We start from the raw sequence: 17,441 nt of genomic DNA on the forward strand, positions 1-17,441 counted from the left end.
ATATAGATGCAAAAATACTCAATAAAATTCTTGCAAACTGCATCCAAGAACACATCAAAATGATCATCCGACATGATCAAGTAAGGTTCATCCCAGAGATGCAGGGATGGTACAATATACAGAAATCCATCAATGTTATCCACTATCTAAACAAACTCAAAGATAAAAACCACATGATTATTTCATTATTTGCTGTGAAAGCATCTGATAAAATTCAACACCCCTTCATGGAAATCAGTCTTGATATATCAGGAATTCAAGACCTATACCTAAACATAGCAAAAACAATATACTGCAAACCAGTAGCTAACATCAAACTAAATGTAGAGAAACTTGAAACAATCCCACTTAAATGAGGAAATAGAGAAGACAGTCCACTCTCTCCCTATTTAGTAATATAGTGCCCTAAGTCATAGCCAGAGCAATCAGTCAACAAAATCAGGTCAAAGGGATACAAATTGGAGATAAAAATGTCAAAATATCACTATTTGCAGATGAAATGATAGTATACTTCAGTGACCCCCAAAAGTTCTACCAGAGAAGTAAGCCTGATAAACACATTCAGCAAAATGGCTGGGTATAAAATTAACTCAAACAAATAAGTGGCCTTCCCCTAAACAAAAGATATAAAGGCTGTGGAAGAAATTAGGGAAACTACACAATTTTTAATAGTCCCAAATAATATAAAATACTTTGGTGTGACATTAAACCAGCAAGGAAAGATCTGTATGATAAGAACTTCAAGTCTCTGAAGAAAGAAATTGAAGAAGATCTCAGAAGATGGAAAGATCTCACATACTCATGGATTGGAAGAATTAATATAGTAAAAATGGCCATTTTACCAAAAGTAATCTATAGACTCCATGCAATCCTCATCAAAATTCCAATCCAATTTTTCATAGTTACAAAGAAAAATTTGCAAATTCATCTGGAATAAAAAAAACTCAGGATATCTAAAACTATCCTAAACAATAAAAGGATTTCTGGGGGAATCACCATCCCTGACCATAAGCAGTATTACCGAGCAATTATCATAGAAATAGTATAGTATTGCTACATAGACAGGGAGATAGACCATTGGAAGAGAACTGAAGAGCCAGAAATGAACCCACACAACTATGGTAAATTTATTTTTAAAAAAGGAGCCAAAACCACCAAATGGAAAAAAAGGGTAGGGTTTTCATCATATGGTGCTATTTCAACTGGAGGTTAGCAGGTAGAAGAATGCAAATTGATCCATTCTTATCCCCCTGTATGAAGCTTAATTCCAAGTGAACCAAGGACCTCCACATCAAACAAGATACATTCAAACCAATAGAAGAAAAAGTGGGGAAGAGTCTTGAAAAGAAAACCTGAGCACTGGTGAAAATTTCCTGAGCAGAACACCAATGTCTTATGCTCTAGATCAAGAATCAACAAATGGGATCCCACAGACCTGCAAAGCTTCTTTGAAGCAAAGGACACTGTCATTAGGACAAAAAGGCAACCAACAGATTGGGAAAAGATCTTTACCAATTCAACATCTGATAGTGGGTTAACATTCAAAATATACAAAGAATTCACGAAGTTAGACTCCAGAAAGCCAAATAACCCTACTAAACTGGGGCAAAGAGCTAAATAGAGAACTCACAGCTGAGGAATATTGAATGGCTGAGAAGCACCTAAAGAAATGTTCAACATCCTTAGTCATCAGGGAAATGCAAATCAAAACAACCCCGAGATTCCACCACCCACCAGCGGGAGAGCAATGACTCAGGCAAGAGCAGATGCCAGCAGTGATATGAAGAAAGAGGAACACTCCTCCATTGTTGGTGGGAATGCAAACTGGTAAAATCTCTCTGGAAATCAGTCTGGAGGTTCCTCAGAAAATTTAACATTGAACTACCTGAGGACCCAGTTATGTAGCTCCTGGGCTTATACCCAAAAGAAACTCCAACATACAACAAAGACACATGCTCCACTATGTTCATAGCAGCTTTATATATAATAGCCAGAACATGGAAATATACCAGATGCCCTTCTGCATAAGAATGGATACAGAAAATGTGGTACATCTATACAGTGGAGTACTACTCAGCTATCAAAAACAATAACTTCATGAAATTCATAGACCAGTGTATGGAACTATATAATATCATCCTCAGTAAGGTAACCCAGGCACAAAAATAAACACGTGGTATGCACTCATTGATAAGGGGATATTAGCCCAAATATTTGAGTTACCCACAATGCACAGACCACATAAAATACAAGAAGGATGTCCAAAATTCGGATTCTTCATTCCTTCTTTAAAAGGTGAACAAAAATACACATATGAGGAGATAAGGAGGCAGTTTAGAGCAGTGCCTGAAAGAATGGCCTGCCCCACATGGCATATATATATCCACTAAAACTAGGCAAGAGGGATGAAGCTAAGAAGTACATGCTTACAGGAACTGGATTTAGATCTCTGCTAAGACACACAGACAGAACATGTCAAATAAAGAGGCAGATGCCAGCAGCAAACTACTAAACTAAGCATTGGACCCACGTTGGATGAATTAGAGAAAGAACTGAAAGAGCTGAAGGGGCTTGCGACCCCAGAAGAATGACAATGCCAGCCAACCATAGCTTCCAGGGACCAACCACTACCCAAAGACCATTAACGTACTGAACCTGGGATCCACCTGCATAGGAAGCAGTCAGTAGACTTGCTGTGGCGTGAGTGGAAGGGGAAGAAGCCCTTGGTCCTGCAAAGGTTGGACCTGTAGGGCATTGGTGGGGGATTTAATGGGCAGGGTGTATAGGAAGGGTAACACCTATATAGAAGGGGAAGGGGAGAGGTTACTGGGAAAGGAAATAACATTTTAAATGTAAGTAAGAAATGCCCAATTTAATAAAAATGGAAGAAAAAATATTGCAAGATTTTTAGTTTAGAAATTGAAAGTAAAGTACAGTTATTTAATGAGAAGGTACTTGCTAACTTCCTACCTTTATGAGAAACACAACATTCTTTTATTAAATTTGGATGATAGTGATGCAGTAAAATGATTGTAGAGAATGAGTTATATAAAAGTGTTGAAAACTAACCACAAACAGTAGCTTGTAAAAGTTTGCTTAAATGTATATATCAATAAAGTAGGGATTCACTTATATATCTTTCATTCCTAATTGTTCAATATAGAGAACTTGGTACAGAAATGTAAGCATTGCAAGGAAAATAATTACAAAAATTCATTTTATAAAGCAAAGATGAAACATTATTTCATAGTATTTATATTCTGAGTTACTGTCACATTCTAGTTCTCAGTGTGGTCATTATGTTTCTTCATTATACACTGAAATCACAGAAGGAGACAGTTCTCATTTCTATAAATGGACTAGTTCAATTAATTTGAGAAAATGAAAACCCACTTTCTCAAGAAAACTTATGTTCCCATCTATTTCAAAGATGTGTCCTGTGTGGGCAGCATTCAAAATTGGGAAGTTGATGCAGTTGTGTTTTAGAATGAATCAGGCAATCATAGGAACTGGTGAAGTCACCCACTTTGTTTAGAATAGGAACTAGTAGATTGATGTTTTACTCCTGTAGAAAGAGGAAGGAAGAATAATGCAAGACAAAGAATTTGAATATTTTTAAGGTGCAGAAAATCTCTAATGCAGCATTTGGGGTTAGAATTATTAAAGAGAGGAAGGAAGAGTCAGATTAGGCATGATTCAGAAAACCTGAGTCAATATTCATCAGGGTGTCACTAAACTTGGATTTTTTTTTATTAACTTGAGTATTTATTATTTACATTTCGAATGTTATTCCCTTTCCTGGTTTCCAGGCAAACATCCCCCTAATCCCCCCCACTCCCATTCTTTATTGGTGTTCCCCTCCCCACCCTCCCCACATTGCCGCCCTCAGCCCAACAATCACTTTCACTGGGGGTTCAGTCTTAGCAGGACCAAGGGCTGCCCCTTCCACTGGTGATCTTACTAGGATATTCATTCCTAACTATGAGGTCAGACTCCAGGGTCATTCCATGTACAGTCTTTAGGTAGTGGCTTAGTCCCTGGAAACTCTAGTTACTTGGCATTGTTGTTCATAAGGGTCACGAGCCCATTCAAGCTCTTCCAGTTCTTTCTCTGATTCCTTCAACGGGGGTCCTGTTCTCAGTTCAGTGGTTTACTGCTGGCAATCGCCTCTGTATTTGCTGTATTCTGGCTGCATCTCTCAGGAGAGATCTACATCCAGCTTCTGTCAGCCTGCAATTCTTTGCTTCATCCATCTTGTCTAATTGGGTAGCTGTATATCTATGGGCCACATGAGGGGCAGGCTCTGAATGGGTGTTCCTTCTGTCTCTGTTTTAATCTTTGCCTCTCTATTCCCTGCAAAGGATATTCTTGTTCCCCCTTTTAAAGAAGGAGTGAAGCATTCACATTTTGATCATCTGTCTTGAGTTTCATGTGTTCTAGGCATCTAGGGTAATTCAAGCATTTGGGCTAATAGCCACTTATCAATGAGTGCATACCATGTGTGTTTTTCTGTGATTGGCTTACCTCATTCAGGATATTTTCCAGTTCCAACCATTTGTCTATGAATTTCAAAAAGGCATTGTTTTTGATAGCTGAGTAATATTCCATTGTGTAGATGTACCACATTTTCTGTATCCATTCCTCTGTTGAAGGGCATCTGGGTTCTTTCCAGCTTCTGGCTATTATAAATAAGGCTGCTATGAACATAGTGGAGCACATGTCTTTTTTAAATGTTGGGGCACCTTGTGGGTATATGCCCAAGAGAGGTATAGCTGTATCCTCAGGTAGTTCAATGTCCAATTTTCTGAGGAACCTCCAGACTGATTTCCAGAATGGTTTTACCAGTCTGCAATCCCAAAAAGAATAGAGGAGTGTTCCTCTTTCTCCACATCCTTGCCAGCATTTGTTGTCACCTGAGTTTTTGATCTTAGAAATTCTCACTGGTGTGAGGTGAAATCTCAGGGTTGTTTTGATTTGCATTTCTTTGACTAAAGATGTTGAACATTTTTAGGTGTTTCTCAGCCATTCGCATTCCTCAGCTGTGAATTCTTTGTTTAGCTCTGAACCCCATTTTTTAATAGGGTTATTTGTCTCTCAAGGTCTAACTTTTTGAGTTCTTTGTATATTTTGGATATAAGGCCTCTATCTGTTGTAGGATTGGTAAAGATCTTTTCCCAATCTGTTGGTTGCCGTTTTGTCCTAACCACAGTGTCCTTTGCCTTACAGAAGCTTTGCAGTTTTATGAGATCCCATTTGTCGATTCTTGATCTTAGAGCATAAGCCATTGGTGTTTTGTTCAGGAAATTTTTTCCAGTGCCCATGTGTTCCAGATGCTTCCCTATTTTTTCTTCTATTAGTTGGAGTGTGTCTGGTTTGATGTGGAGGTCCTTGATCCCCTTGGACTTAAGCTTTGTACAGGGTGATAAGCATGGATCGATCTGCATTCTTCTACATGTTGACCTCCAGTTGAACCAGCACCATTTTCTGAAAATGCTATCTTTTTTCCATTGGATGGATTTGGCTCCTTTGTCAAAAATCAAGTGACCATAGGTGTGTGGGTTCATTTCTGGGTCTTCAATTCTATTCCATTTGTCTATCTGTCTGTCTGTGTACCAATACCATGCAGTTTTTATCACTATTGCTCTGTAATACTGCTTGAGTTCAGGGATAGTAATTCCCCTGGAAGTCCTTTTATTGTTGAGGATAGTTTTAGCTATCCTGGGTTTTTTGTTATTCCAGATGAATTTGCAAATTGTTCTGTCTAACTCTTTGAAGAATTGGATTGGTATTTTGATGGAGATTGCATTGAATCTGTAGTTTGCTTTCGGTAAAATGGCCATTTTTACTATATTAGTCCTGTCAATCCATGAGCATGGGAGATCTTTCCATCTTCTAAGGTTTTCTTCAATTTCTTTCTTCAGAGTCTTGAAGTTCTTATTGTACAGATCTTTTACTTGCTTGGTTAAAGTCACACCGAGGTACGTTATATTTTTGGGTCTATTATGAAGGGTGTCCTTTCCCTAATTTCTTTCTCGGCTTGTTTCTCTTTTGTGTAGAGGAAGGCTGATGATTTATTTGAGTTAATTTTATACACAGCCACTTTGCTGAAGTTGTTTATCAGTTTTAGTAGATCTCTGGTGGAACTTTTGGGATCACTTAAATATACTATCATATCATCTGCAAATAGTGATATTTTGACTTCTTTACCAATCTGTATCCCCTTGATTTCCTTTTGTTGTCTGATTGCTCTGGCTAGAACTTCAAGAACTATATTGAATAAGTAGGGAGAGAGTTGGCAGCCTTGTTTAGTCCCTGATTTTAGTGGGATTGCTTCAAGTTTCTCTCCATTTAGTTTAATGTTAGCAACTGGTTTGCTGTATATGGCTTTTACTATGTTTAGGTATGGGCCTTGAATTCCCATTCTTTCCAGGACTTTTATCATAAAGGGGTGTTGAATTTTGTCAAATGCTTTTCAGCATCTAATGAAATGATCATGTGGTTTTGTTCTTTCAGTTTGTTTATATAATGGATCACGTTGATGGTTTTCCGTATATTAAACCATCCCTGCATGCCTGGGATGAAGCCTACTTTATCATGGTGGATGATTGTTTGGATATGCTCTTGGATTCGGTTTCCCAGAATTATATTGAGTATTTTTGCATCGATATTCATAAGGGAAATTGGTCTGAAGTTCTCTTTCTTTGTTGGGTCTTTGTGTGGTTTAGGTATAAGAGTAATAGTGGCTTCATAGAAGGAATTCGGTAGTACTCCATCTGTTTCAATTTTGTGGAATAGTTTGGATAGTATTGGTATGAGGTCTTCTATGAAGGTCTGATAGAATTCTGCACTAAACACATCTGGATATCCAACTGCATATGTAGCAGAGGATGGCCTTGCTGGGCACCAGTGGAAGGAGAAGCCATTGGTCCTGGCAATGTTGAACCCGCAGTGTAGGGGAATGTTGGGGCAGCAGTAATGGGGTGTCGATGGGGAGGGTAACATCCTTATAGAAGAAGGGGAGGAGGCTTTGATTGGGGCTTATGTCTGGGACATTGGGAAAGGGATTAATATTTAAAATGTAAATAAAGAAATATCCAATAAAAAATTTAAGTTAGTCAAGACTTATGGTTGCCTATCAATTGTTTTATTTGGCCTAGAATGTTTGCTGTTTCAAAATTCATACTATTAATACATGTCAATTAAAAGCAATGTTATAAATATATTGGTTTATGAAAAAGATTCGATGATAGTTTGGTAAAATTCCTTTAATATGTTCATGAATTTCATTGTTTTATTGCCATCATGGTAAACAAATAAAAATATGATAAATTGGTAAAAAAACACATTCTCAAAAGTCAATAAAATTAATATTTCACAGTTACTTGCTTCAGTTATTTCAAAGATGATAATGACAAAGGGGAAACATTTGCATGAAATGCTGTTATTTTCTTGATTTATTTTCTCTTTTGTGTCACTGGACACTGTCCCTCAATGCTCATTATCCAATTTCAGCACTAATGTCAGCTGTAGTTGATATTCCTTTGTGTTTTATGTCCATTCATTCACTTCCAGCAATTATGGCCCTCTGAATTATACCCTTGAGCTAGTTGCAGAGATTGGGTAAAGCAGATTTATGAACAGATACTATCATTTTGCTTGTTTTCAAACATAAAATAATTTTTTACCTAGTGTTTCTTGATCTTTCCTCTTTGTACTCAGTGAGGTATATCCACTCTTGATAAAATTGTTCAATTAAAAGAGAAACTTTTGCAATGTATAATTGAGTACAGCAAAGAGAGAATGGAGTCTTTTTAAAATTCTGATTTTCCTGAACTATATAGCTCTAGTGTTCACTAATGTCTTCAACACATTACAGTCATTTTCAGTGCCTCTGAAACTTTTTGAGCACTGGAGGCAAGGTAAGCATCAAGACAGCCAGAAACCTCTCAGTTTCTAAATTAAATGAGCAGGACTTCTAGAAATTTTCTTATCATATCAATTTATTAATTATTTAAAATAAAAGTAGCATGTATCTGTAATTTAATCAAAGTCTGTGTAGGCAGTGTTTCTAGAGGTATTCAGAAATTGTATGGATATATTCTGACTATAGAAATTAATGTATATTTTACAAGCTTCCATACTGCATTAAATTAAATGAGAGCCACCACAGAAGTGTTTATTCACTGTTGCAACAGTATTTGTAGTAATTCACTTGTACTTTGACTATGCTCCCCAAACTTTAAACTTGGTCAAAACCCAATGGAAAATAAAATATTAGTGCAGCTATTTTTATAGCCTGTATCCCACATGATTTAAAAATATAATTATTTGCATAATTTTGTTAAGTTTTTAGAAGTTCTGTTGACAGTTTAGGTCAACATCAAGCAGAAAAAGCTACATTTGAACTAATTAACTTATCTGGTGTTATATATGCATAAATATTCTCTTTGTGTTTCAATCAACTTCTCCTTGATCTCAAAGAGCATATACTTTCCATGATTCTAAATTGACTTTATGATTACTTAAGGAATTTAATCTTTTATTTGATAATTTTACTAACATTTCTTTTACTCTCTTGCATGATTATACATGAATAGTAATGACCTGAAACTATTAGATTCTGAGTAGACATTTGCCGTGAACACATACAAATATGGAAATTCACTTTTTATTTAATTTATAAAGTGATGGGATCAGATGATCTCTCCTCTGATTTCTTTCTGTAATCAGTGGTGTTAATTCTGATAACCGAATGTGTCCATTATTCTTGAAGTTGAATAATATCACTTGTTCATGTTTCTCTACACGAAAACATCTAAATTCATCACAAAATAAGAAACAGAGAGTTTTTGCTATTTTTGCTACTGCCCACACATTGCACCTTGCACTGTTCTTATTTTTATTTTTTGAGGCAAAAGAAATTATAATGTTATAAGCTTGCTAATAATAGAATAGCTTCTCCTAAGAAGTCATTATTTCACTGAAACTAATAAAAAGTCTCTAGGGAATCTTATATTGTGAGTTAGCTTCTGAAAAATTGAACCAAAGTTATTGTTTTATGAAAAGAGACTTAACGAGATATTGACTCCACCTTAATTTACATAAATATTCTTTTGTGTAATGTGTTACCTGAACTCTGAATAAATCTTTAAATTTATGAACTAGAAGGAAAACTTCTGACATGATCATAAAAGTTCACCTTTGCAATATGTGTTCTATTTCGGTGTGACTTTACCCAAGCAAGTGAAAGATCTATGTGATAAGAACTTCAAACCTCTGAAGAAAGAATTTGAAGAAGACCTCAGAAGATGGAAAGATCTCCCATGCTCATGGATTGGCAGGATTAATATAGTAAAAATGGCCATTTTACTAAAAGTGATCTACAAATTCAATGCAATCCCCATCAAAATACCAATTCAATTCTTGAGAGTTACACAGAACAATTTGCAAATTCATCTGGAATAACAAAAAACCCAGGATATCAAAAACTGTCCTCAACAATAAAAGGACATCTGGGGGGATCACTATCCCTGAACTCAAGCAGTATTACAGAGCAATAGTGATAAAAACTGCATGGTATTGGTACAGAGACAGAGAGATAGACCAGTGGAATAGAATTGAATACCCAGAAATGAACCCACACACCTATGGTCACTTGATTTCTGACAAAGAAGCCAAAACTATCCAATGGAAAAAAGATAGCCTTTTCAGCAAACAGTGCTGGTTCAACTGGAGATCAGCATGTAGAAGAATGCAAATCGATCCATGCTTATCACCCTGTACAAAGCTTAAGTCCAAGTGGATCAAGGACCTCCACATCAAACCAGATACACTCAAACTACTAGAAGAAAAAGAGGGGAAGCATCTCGAACACATGGGCACTGGAGAAAATTTCCTGAACAAAACTCCAATGGCTTATGCTCTAGGATCAAGAATTGTCAAATAGGATCTCATAAAGCTACAAAGCGTCTATAAGGAAAGGACACTGTTATTAGGAAAAAATGGCAACCAACAGATTGGGAAAATATCTTTACCAATCCTACCACTAATAGAGGGTTTATATCCAAAATATACAAAGAATTCAAGAAATTAGACCACAGGGAGTCAAGTAACCCTATTAAAAGATGCGGTTCAGAGCTCAACAAAGAATTCACAACAGAGGAATGCCCAATGGCTGAGATACACTTAAGAAATGTTCAACATCTTTAGTCATAAGGGAAATGCAAATCAAAACAACCCTGAGATTTCACCTCACACCAGTGAGAATGGCTAAGATCAAAAACTCAGGTGAGAGCAAATGCTGGCAAGGATGTGGAGAAAGAGTAACACTCCTCCATTGTTGTTGGTATTGCAGACTGGTACAACCATTCTGGAAATCAGTCTGGAGTTTCCTCAGAAAATTGGACAATGAACCACTCGAGGACCCAGCTACACTTCTCTTAGGCATATTCCCAAAAGATGCCCCAACATATAACAAAGACACATGCTAAACTATGTTCATAGCGGCCTTATTTATAATAGCCAGAAGCTGGAAAGAACCCGGATGCCCTTCAACAGAGGAATGGATACAGAAAATGTGGTACATCTACACAATGGAATATTACTAAGCTATCAAAAACAATGACTTTATGAAATTCATAGGCAAATGGATGGAATTGGAAAATATCATCCTGAGTGAGGTAAGCCAATCAGAGAAAAACACACATGGTATGCATTCATTGATAAGTGGCTATTAGCCCAAATGCTCGAATTACCCTAGATGCACAGAACACATGAAACTTAAAAAGGATGACCAAAATGCTAACGCTTCACTCCTTCTTTAAAAGGGAAACAAGAATACCCTTAGCAGGGATTAGGGAGGCAAAGTTTAGAACAGAGGCAGAAGGAACACCCATTCAGAGCCTGCTTCACAGGTTGCCCATCCATATACAACCACCCAATTAGATAAGACGGATGAAGCAAAGAAGTGCAGACTGACAGGAACCAGATGTAGATCTCTCCTGAGAGACACAGCCAGAATACAGCAAATACATAGGCAAATGCCAGCAGCAAACCAATGAACTGACAACGGGACCCCCACTGAAGGAATCAGAGAAAGGACTGAAAGAGCTTGAAGGGGCTCGAGACCCCATATGAACAACAATGCCAACCAACCACAGCTTCCAGGACTAAGCCACTACCCAAAGACTATACATGGACTGATCCTGGGCTCCTACCTCATATGTAGCAATGAATACCCTAGTAAGAGTACCAGTGGAAGGGGAAGCTGTTGGTCCTGCCAAGACTGAACCCCCAGTGAACGTGATTGTTGAGGGGGAGGGTGGTAATTGGGGGAGGATGGGGAGGGGAACACCCATACAGAAGGGTAGTGGGATGGGTTAGGGGGATGTTGGCCATGTAACCAGGAAGGGGAATAACAATCGAAATGTAAATAAGAAATACTCAAGTTAATAAAGATGGAAAAAAGAATAAACATTAATGTTTCCTAAGGAAAAAAATGATATGAATATATGTTAAGCACCAACAGTCCTGGAATGCTCATAGGAGCCAAAAAGGAAAAAAAAAATAGAAAATTTGTTAAACAGAAAATATTGAAAAGTACATGGTATTAGTAAAGGAAACATTAATCTGTCAGGCAATATAACATTATTAATATAAAACATGCAGATAAGAAAGAAAATTGAACTCTCCAAAATCTCTTCATCAGTTTCTGAAAGAGCATCTTCTGAGACCTGAGCACAATGCACACGTTAATAGATAAGAATTTTGTTTCTCTTGCATACTATCGATTACCTGGAGGATTCCTGTAATACTTGCTTTGTGTGTCAGAGATTTAAAGACGACAAAATATGAGGCTGTTCCCAGTTAAATGCCCCACAAATTACACTTCGTTCATTGTGCTTAATGAATATTAATAATCCATGTCATGTTTTATTCCCATGGCAAATATCTGTCTCTGTTGTTTTGGATAAACTATCACAGTAATTTTGATTAGGTCCATAGAAGGGAATGAAAGATTAATTACTTATGCCAAGCTCTCTGCAGAGCAAAAATAAGGATCTGAATTTATGTAGAAAAAGCTCAGATGAAGAGATGAATGCATTAAGACATTCTTCCCACTCTACAATTACACTTGTGTAGTAATTAGTAGTTGAAGATCAGGAATCATGTGTACTTTCATTAATATTGAAGTTAAATTGAAAGGACTATGAATACCCATCATCCTCATTCAACTTATTGTATATTAACATATCCATAATCCATTGACTTTTCATAAATAGTTTTACATAAAAACATAATTTTTTACTTCTACTCCTGGATAGTGGATCTCCTACTACTAGAATATTAAAATATTTTGTTTCTAGATTTAAGAGATTGTCTATAGATATCTTTTGTCCTGTGCTCCTTCACATCATCCCTCTGTTGCCCACTCATATCTTTCCACAAAGATTTTCTTACATCTTTTCATAACATTACTCAAAAACAAAAGAGGAATGAACAGTATCATTATTGCTTAGAAAAATATTAAAATTCACAAGAAGTTTAATAAAATAGATACATGATAAATCTGAAATAAGGTTCGAATAATTGGATATATTCCAGTATTGAATTATGCTCTATTTGATAAAGAGTTCATTGTGGCTTACCTGTGTTATAGAAAACCCTTACTATTAATCAATAAGAAAGAGATGGACTGTATTGATGGTACAGAACAAGAGAAAGGAAAGTTGAAGAGTTGGCAGGAAAAGGACTTATAAATAATATATATGTATAATATAAAACTAGTATTCCAGTATTCTCATATGTTTTTCCATTTAAATAGGCTGAACTGAGGGAGTTTGGAACAAGGAAGTAACATATATTTGGAAGTATGTAATTACAGAAATACGATCCAATACATGCCGATACCATGGAGTTTTTAATCATTATTGCTTTGTAATGAAGCTTGACATCAGAAACAGTGATACCTCGATAACATCTTTTATTGTACATGATTGTTTTATAGATCCTTGGGATTTTTGCTTTTTCATATGAAACTAAGTATTGTTCACTATGTTTTCTAAAGAATTGTGCTAGAATTGTGATGGGAATTGCATTGAATCTGCAGATTGCTTTTGGTAAGATGGCTAATTTTACTACGTTAGTTCTACTGATTCATGAACCTGGGAGATCTTTCCATCTGCTGATATCTACTTCAATTTCTTTCTTCAAAGATCTGAGGTACTATTACATAGGTCTTTCATATGCTTGGTTAGGGTTACACCAAGGTATTTTATATTATTTTATTATTATTATTTGTTGTTTCCTTAATTTCCTTCTCGATCCACTTATCATTTGCATAAAGGAGAGCTACTGATCTTTCTTTGAGTAAATTTTTCATCCAGCCACTGCACTGAAGTGGTTTATCAGCTGTAGGAGTTCTTTAATATAATTCTTGGGTCACTTATATATACTACCATATCATCTGTGAATAGCAATACCTTGACTTCTTACTTTCCAATTTGTATCCACTTGATGTTCTTTAGTTGACTTATTAATACAGCTAGAACTTCAAGTACTATACTGAATGTATATGGAGAGAATGAACAGCCTTGTCTTGCCGTGATTTTAGTTGGATTGTTTTAAGTTTTTCGCCATTTAATTTGATCTTGGCTGTTGGTTTGCTGTATTGTGTATTGATATAGGCCTTCTTTCCCTGATTTCTCCACGACTTTTATCATAAATGAGTGCTGGATTTTCTCAAAGGCTTTTTCAGCATCTAATGGGATGATCATGTGATTTTTTCTTTCAATATCTTTATATTGTGGATTATGTTGATACACTTTTGTATATCAAACCATCCCTATCTCCCTGGAATGGAACCTACTTGATCATGGAGGATGATGTTTTGCATGTGCCCTTTGATTCGTTTTGAATGTTATTGAGTATTTTTCTGACAATGTTCATAAGGGAATTGGTCTGAAATTCTCTTTCTTTGTTGACTTAGTTATTAGGGTTACTGTAGCCTCATAGGATGAGTTAGACGCTGTTCCTTCTATTTCTATTTCTATTTTATGGAATAGTTTGAGGAGCATTGGTATTAGCTATTCTTTGAAAGTTTGTTAAAATTTTCCATCTGGTTTTGTGCTTTCCTTGGTTGGGAGAATTTATGTTAAATATTTTATTAAATTTAATTATTCACTTACTATCCCAATATCAGTCCCCTCTCCTCCCAGTACCCCTCACAGATTCTTCATTTATTCCTCCTTCCCCTTCTCCTTGAGAAGGGAGAGCTCCACTTCTAGGTATCACTTCCTTATCCCAATCAAACCTCCTGTTCATCAAGTCACTGCAGATCAGCAGCATCCTTTCCTACTGAAGTCACACAAAGTGGACTAGTTGGGGGAATAGTCAGACAGGCAGCAGCTTCAGGGACATCTCCTGTACCTGTTGTTGGGGAACCCACATGAAGACCAAGTTTCTTGTCTGTTACATGTGTGCAGGGGTTCTAGATCCAGCCCATGTTTACTCTTTTATTGAAGGCTTAGTCTCTGGGAGCCCTTAAGGGTCCAAGTTTGCTAACACTTTTGGTCTGCTTATAGAGTCTCCATTGTCTTTGGGTCCTTCAATCATTCCACAGATCTTTTGGGGAAACTTTTAGTATTTTTTTCATATTTCCTTGGGGTATATGTCTATTTAAATTGTTTATTTGGTCTTAATTTAATTCTGGCAAGATGGATCTAGCAAGAAAAGAGTATATTTTACTTAAATTTTTCAATTTTATGGAGTACAAGTTTTTGAAGTAAGATTGAATGATTCTTTGGATTTTCTCAATGTTTGCTGTTTTGTTCACTTTTCATTTCTGATTTTTTTTTACTATGGATATTCTCTTTCTCTGCCTTGTTAGTTTAGTGGGGCGGTTTGAATGTTTGGCCCAGGGAGTGGTACTATTAGGAGGATTGGCTTTGTTGGAGGAAGTGTGTCATTGTGGAGGTGGGCTTTGGGACCCTCCTACTAGCTACCTATAAAATTTCATGATACATAATTTGTTACTGTGCCAAAACATTGATTCCACATTGAATTTATTAGAACAATATCACAACAAAATGGAAGTGTTAGTATTTTCTATCTATTTGAATATAAAGCCTCTTGTATATATTCTTAGAAGGGAGATCATTGGATCTTAAAATAGTTCCATAGTAAGCACTGGAAAAATGCCTTATTGTTCTCCATAGTGACTGTACTAATTTATATGCCCCCAATTTGTATCTCATGTTGTATTGGAAATTAATTTAGTTTAAAAGTTTGCTTTCAATAAAGTTTATTCCCTACAAAATGAGAGGAATTAATGAACCATTGCTATTATTGTGTGGGCTCCAACAGGCATGGATATAGAAGAAGCTTATTTCTGAAAATTCTAGCTCTGTACTGTGAGAAATTTATTGCTCTGTACTTCAGATTGGTTACCTGTGTTTTTGTTAATATTTCTGTTTAAAGTTTTCCTTTTTAAAGTGGGTTTGAATAAGAAACAATACTGAAACCAAAGAGTTTATTCTTTTGTGATTGTTAGGTGACCCTAAGCTCTAGGTTTTGATTTTTGCCTTTCTTTTCATCACTTACATACCCAGCATCACAGGGAACCTGACATCATCACTCTCACCTTGCTGGATTCTCAGCTCCAGACCCCCATGTATTTCTTCCTCAGGAATTTCTTTGTTTTAGAAGTATCCTCCACAATTGCCTGTATAGCAAGGTTCTTGGGCACCATTATCTCAGGAGATAAAACCACTTCCTTCAACAACTGTTTAGCTCAGTTATTTTTTCTTATTCTATTTGGTGTTACTGGATTTTACCTTCTAGCTGCCATGTCCTATGACTGTTACATTGCCATATGAAAGACCCTGCATTACCTGACTATTATGAGTCAGAAGGTCTGCACAATGTTGGTCTTCACTTGCTGACTGGTTTCTTTCCTATTCCTCTTCCCCACACTGATGTTACTTCTACAGCTTGATTTTTGTGGGACCAATATCATTCACCACTATATCTCTGATTATTACCCCCTTCTTCATGTTCAAATACAAAGATTCTGGAGAGAATGGGGTTGTCCTCTGCTGTCTTTATACTAATGTTAACTTTGGTGTTAATATTTCTGTCCTACATATACATCATCAGAAAAAATTGTTAAGATTCCTTCTGCTAGTCAGAGGTCAAAATCCTTTTCCAGATGTTCTTCCCACATGATTGTCATCTCCATCTCTTATGGCAGTTGCACTTTTATGTACATTAAACCTTCAGCTGCAGATAGAGCATCATTGACCAAGGGAGTTGCCATATTAAATAACTCAGTAGCGCCCATTTAAAACTCCTTCATTTATATCCTGAGGAATCAGCAAATCAAGCAAGCTTTTATGAATAGGTAAGGAAGATGATTTTTTCACAAGTGCATGAAATCATATGGACTGTGGATAAATTAAACAAATAAATTAAATGTAAGTGCATCACTGGATGCAGTTCTATCAGTGTTCTGCTCCCCACCTTCCTTGTTTATTCTTTCATTTTTGTTAACAACTTACCAGCCTATCTTTCTATTGCATGTCTTATCTAAGAATTACCTTCTTAGGTCTTTCTGCTAGAACATTCTTCTGATATTTCATCTTATCAGCTTTCTAAGTCGTAATTATTATACACATAAAATTACAGTTTGGGTTTTATTCTAGAAAATCTACCCCAAGATATGTGAAAGAAACATTTTAAACATTCATGTATGTTACTCAATATATACTGGAAATGCATTTGTCAATTTTCACAATATTTTTACAATACTTCTCTTTATGATTGTGTAGCTATCTAGGATGTATGTTTAAATGCATGGAAATCAAATGAAATATTGCATCCCTTCTTAATTCACTTAAAAACCAAAATAATATTACTTGTTCTTTTCAACAGTGTGATACATTCATGTAATTTATTTATCAATAAGGAATGACCATCATTCATAAAATATATGCAAGCTATTTTTTTATTGAACATTTTATATACCAATCTCATGGTCTCCATATATATATATATATATATATATATATATATATATATATATATATATATATATATATATATATATACACACACACACACACACACACACACACACACATGGAGAGGGTACATATCCCATATCCATGTGTATGTGAGTATATGAGTAATAAACAAAAATTGAGACTATTTTGAACTTTGTAATTCCACTAAGAAAAAGTTCTTTATCAATATCAGTAGCCAAACAACATGTATTTTATATGTATATTTATAGTTCATACTCTGTTGTCAATATCCGATATATGTGTGTGTGTGTGTATTTATGTGTATATATATATATATGTGTGTGTATATATATATACATATATATAGTCATGTGCGCAATATAGATTTAATATTTATATGTTCACTACAAAGATAACTTT

General features: G+C 35.8%; 1 pseudogene; it reads left to right on the forward strand.

The window, feature by feature from the left end:
* The first annotated feature begins 72 nt into the window (after positions 1–72).
* Positions 73–16,403, forward strand: LOC116910603 (annotated as a pseudogene).
* The last annotated feature ends 1,038 nt before the right edge of the window (positions 16,404–17,441 follow it).

The sequence above is a fragment of the Rattus rattus genome, chromosome 1, assembly GCF_011064425.1.
Source record: "Rattus rattus isolate New Zealand chromosome 1, Rrattus_CSIRO_v1, whole genome shotgun sequence".
In the NCBI taxonomy this organism is placed as follows: domain Eukaryota; kingdom Metazoa; phylum Chordata; class Mammalia; order Rodentia; family Muridae; genus Rattus; species Rattus rattus.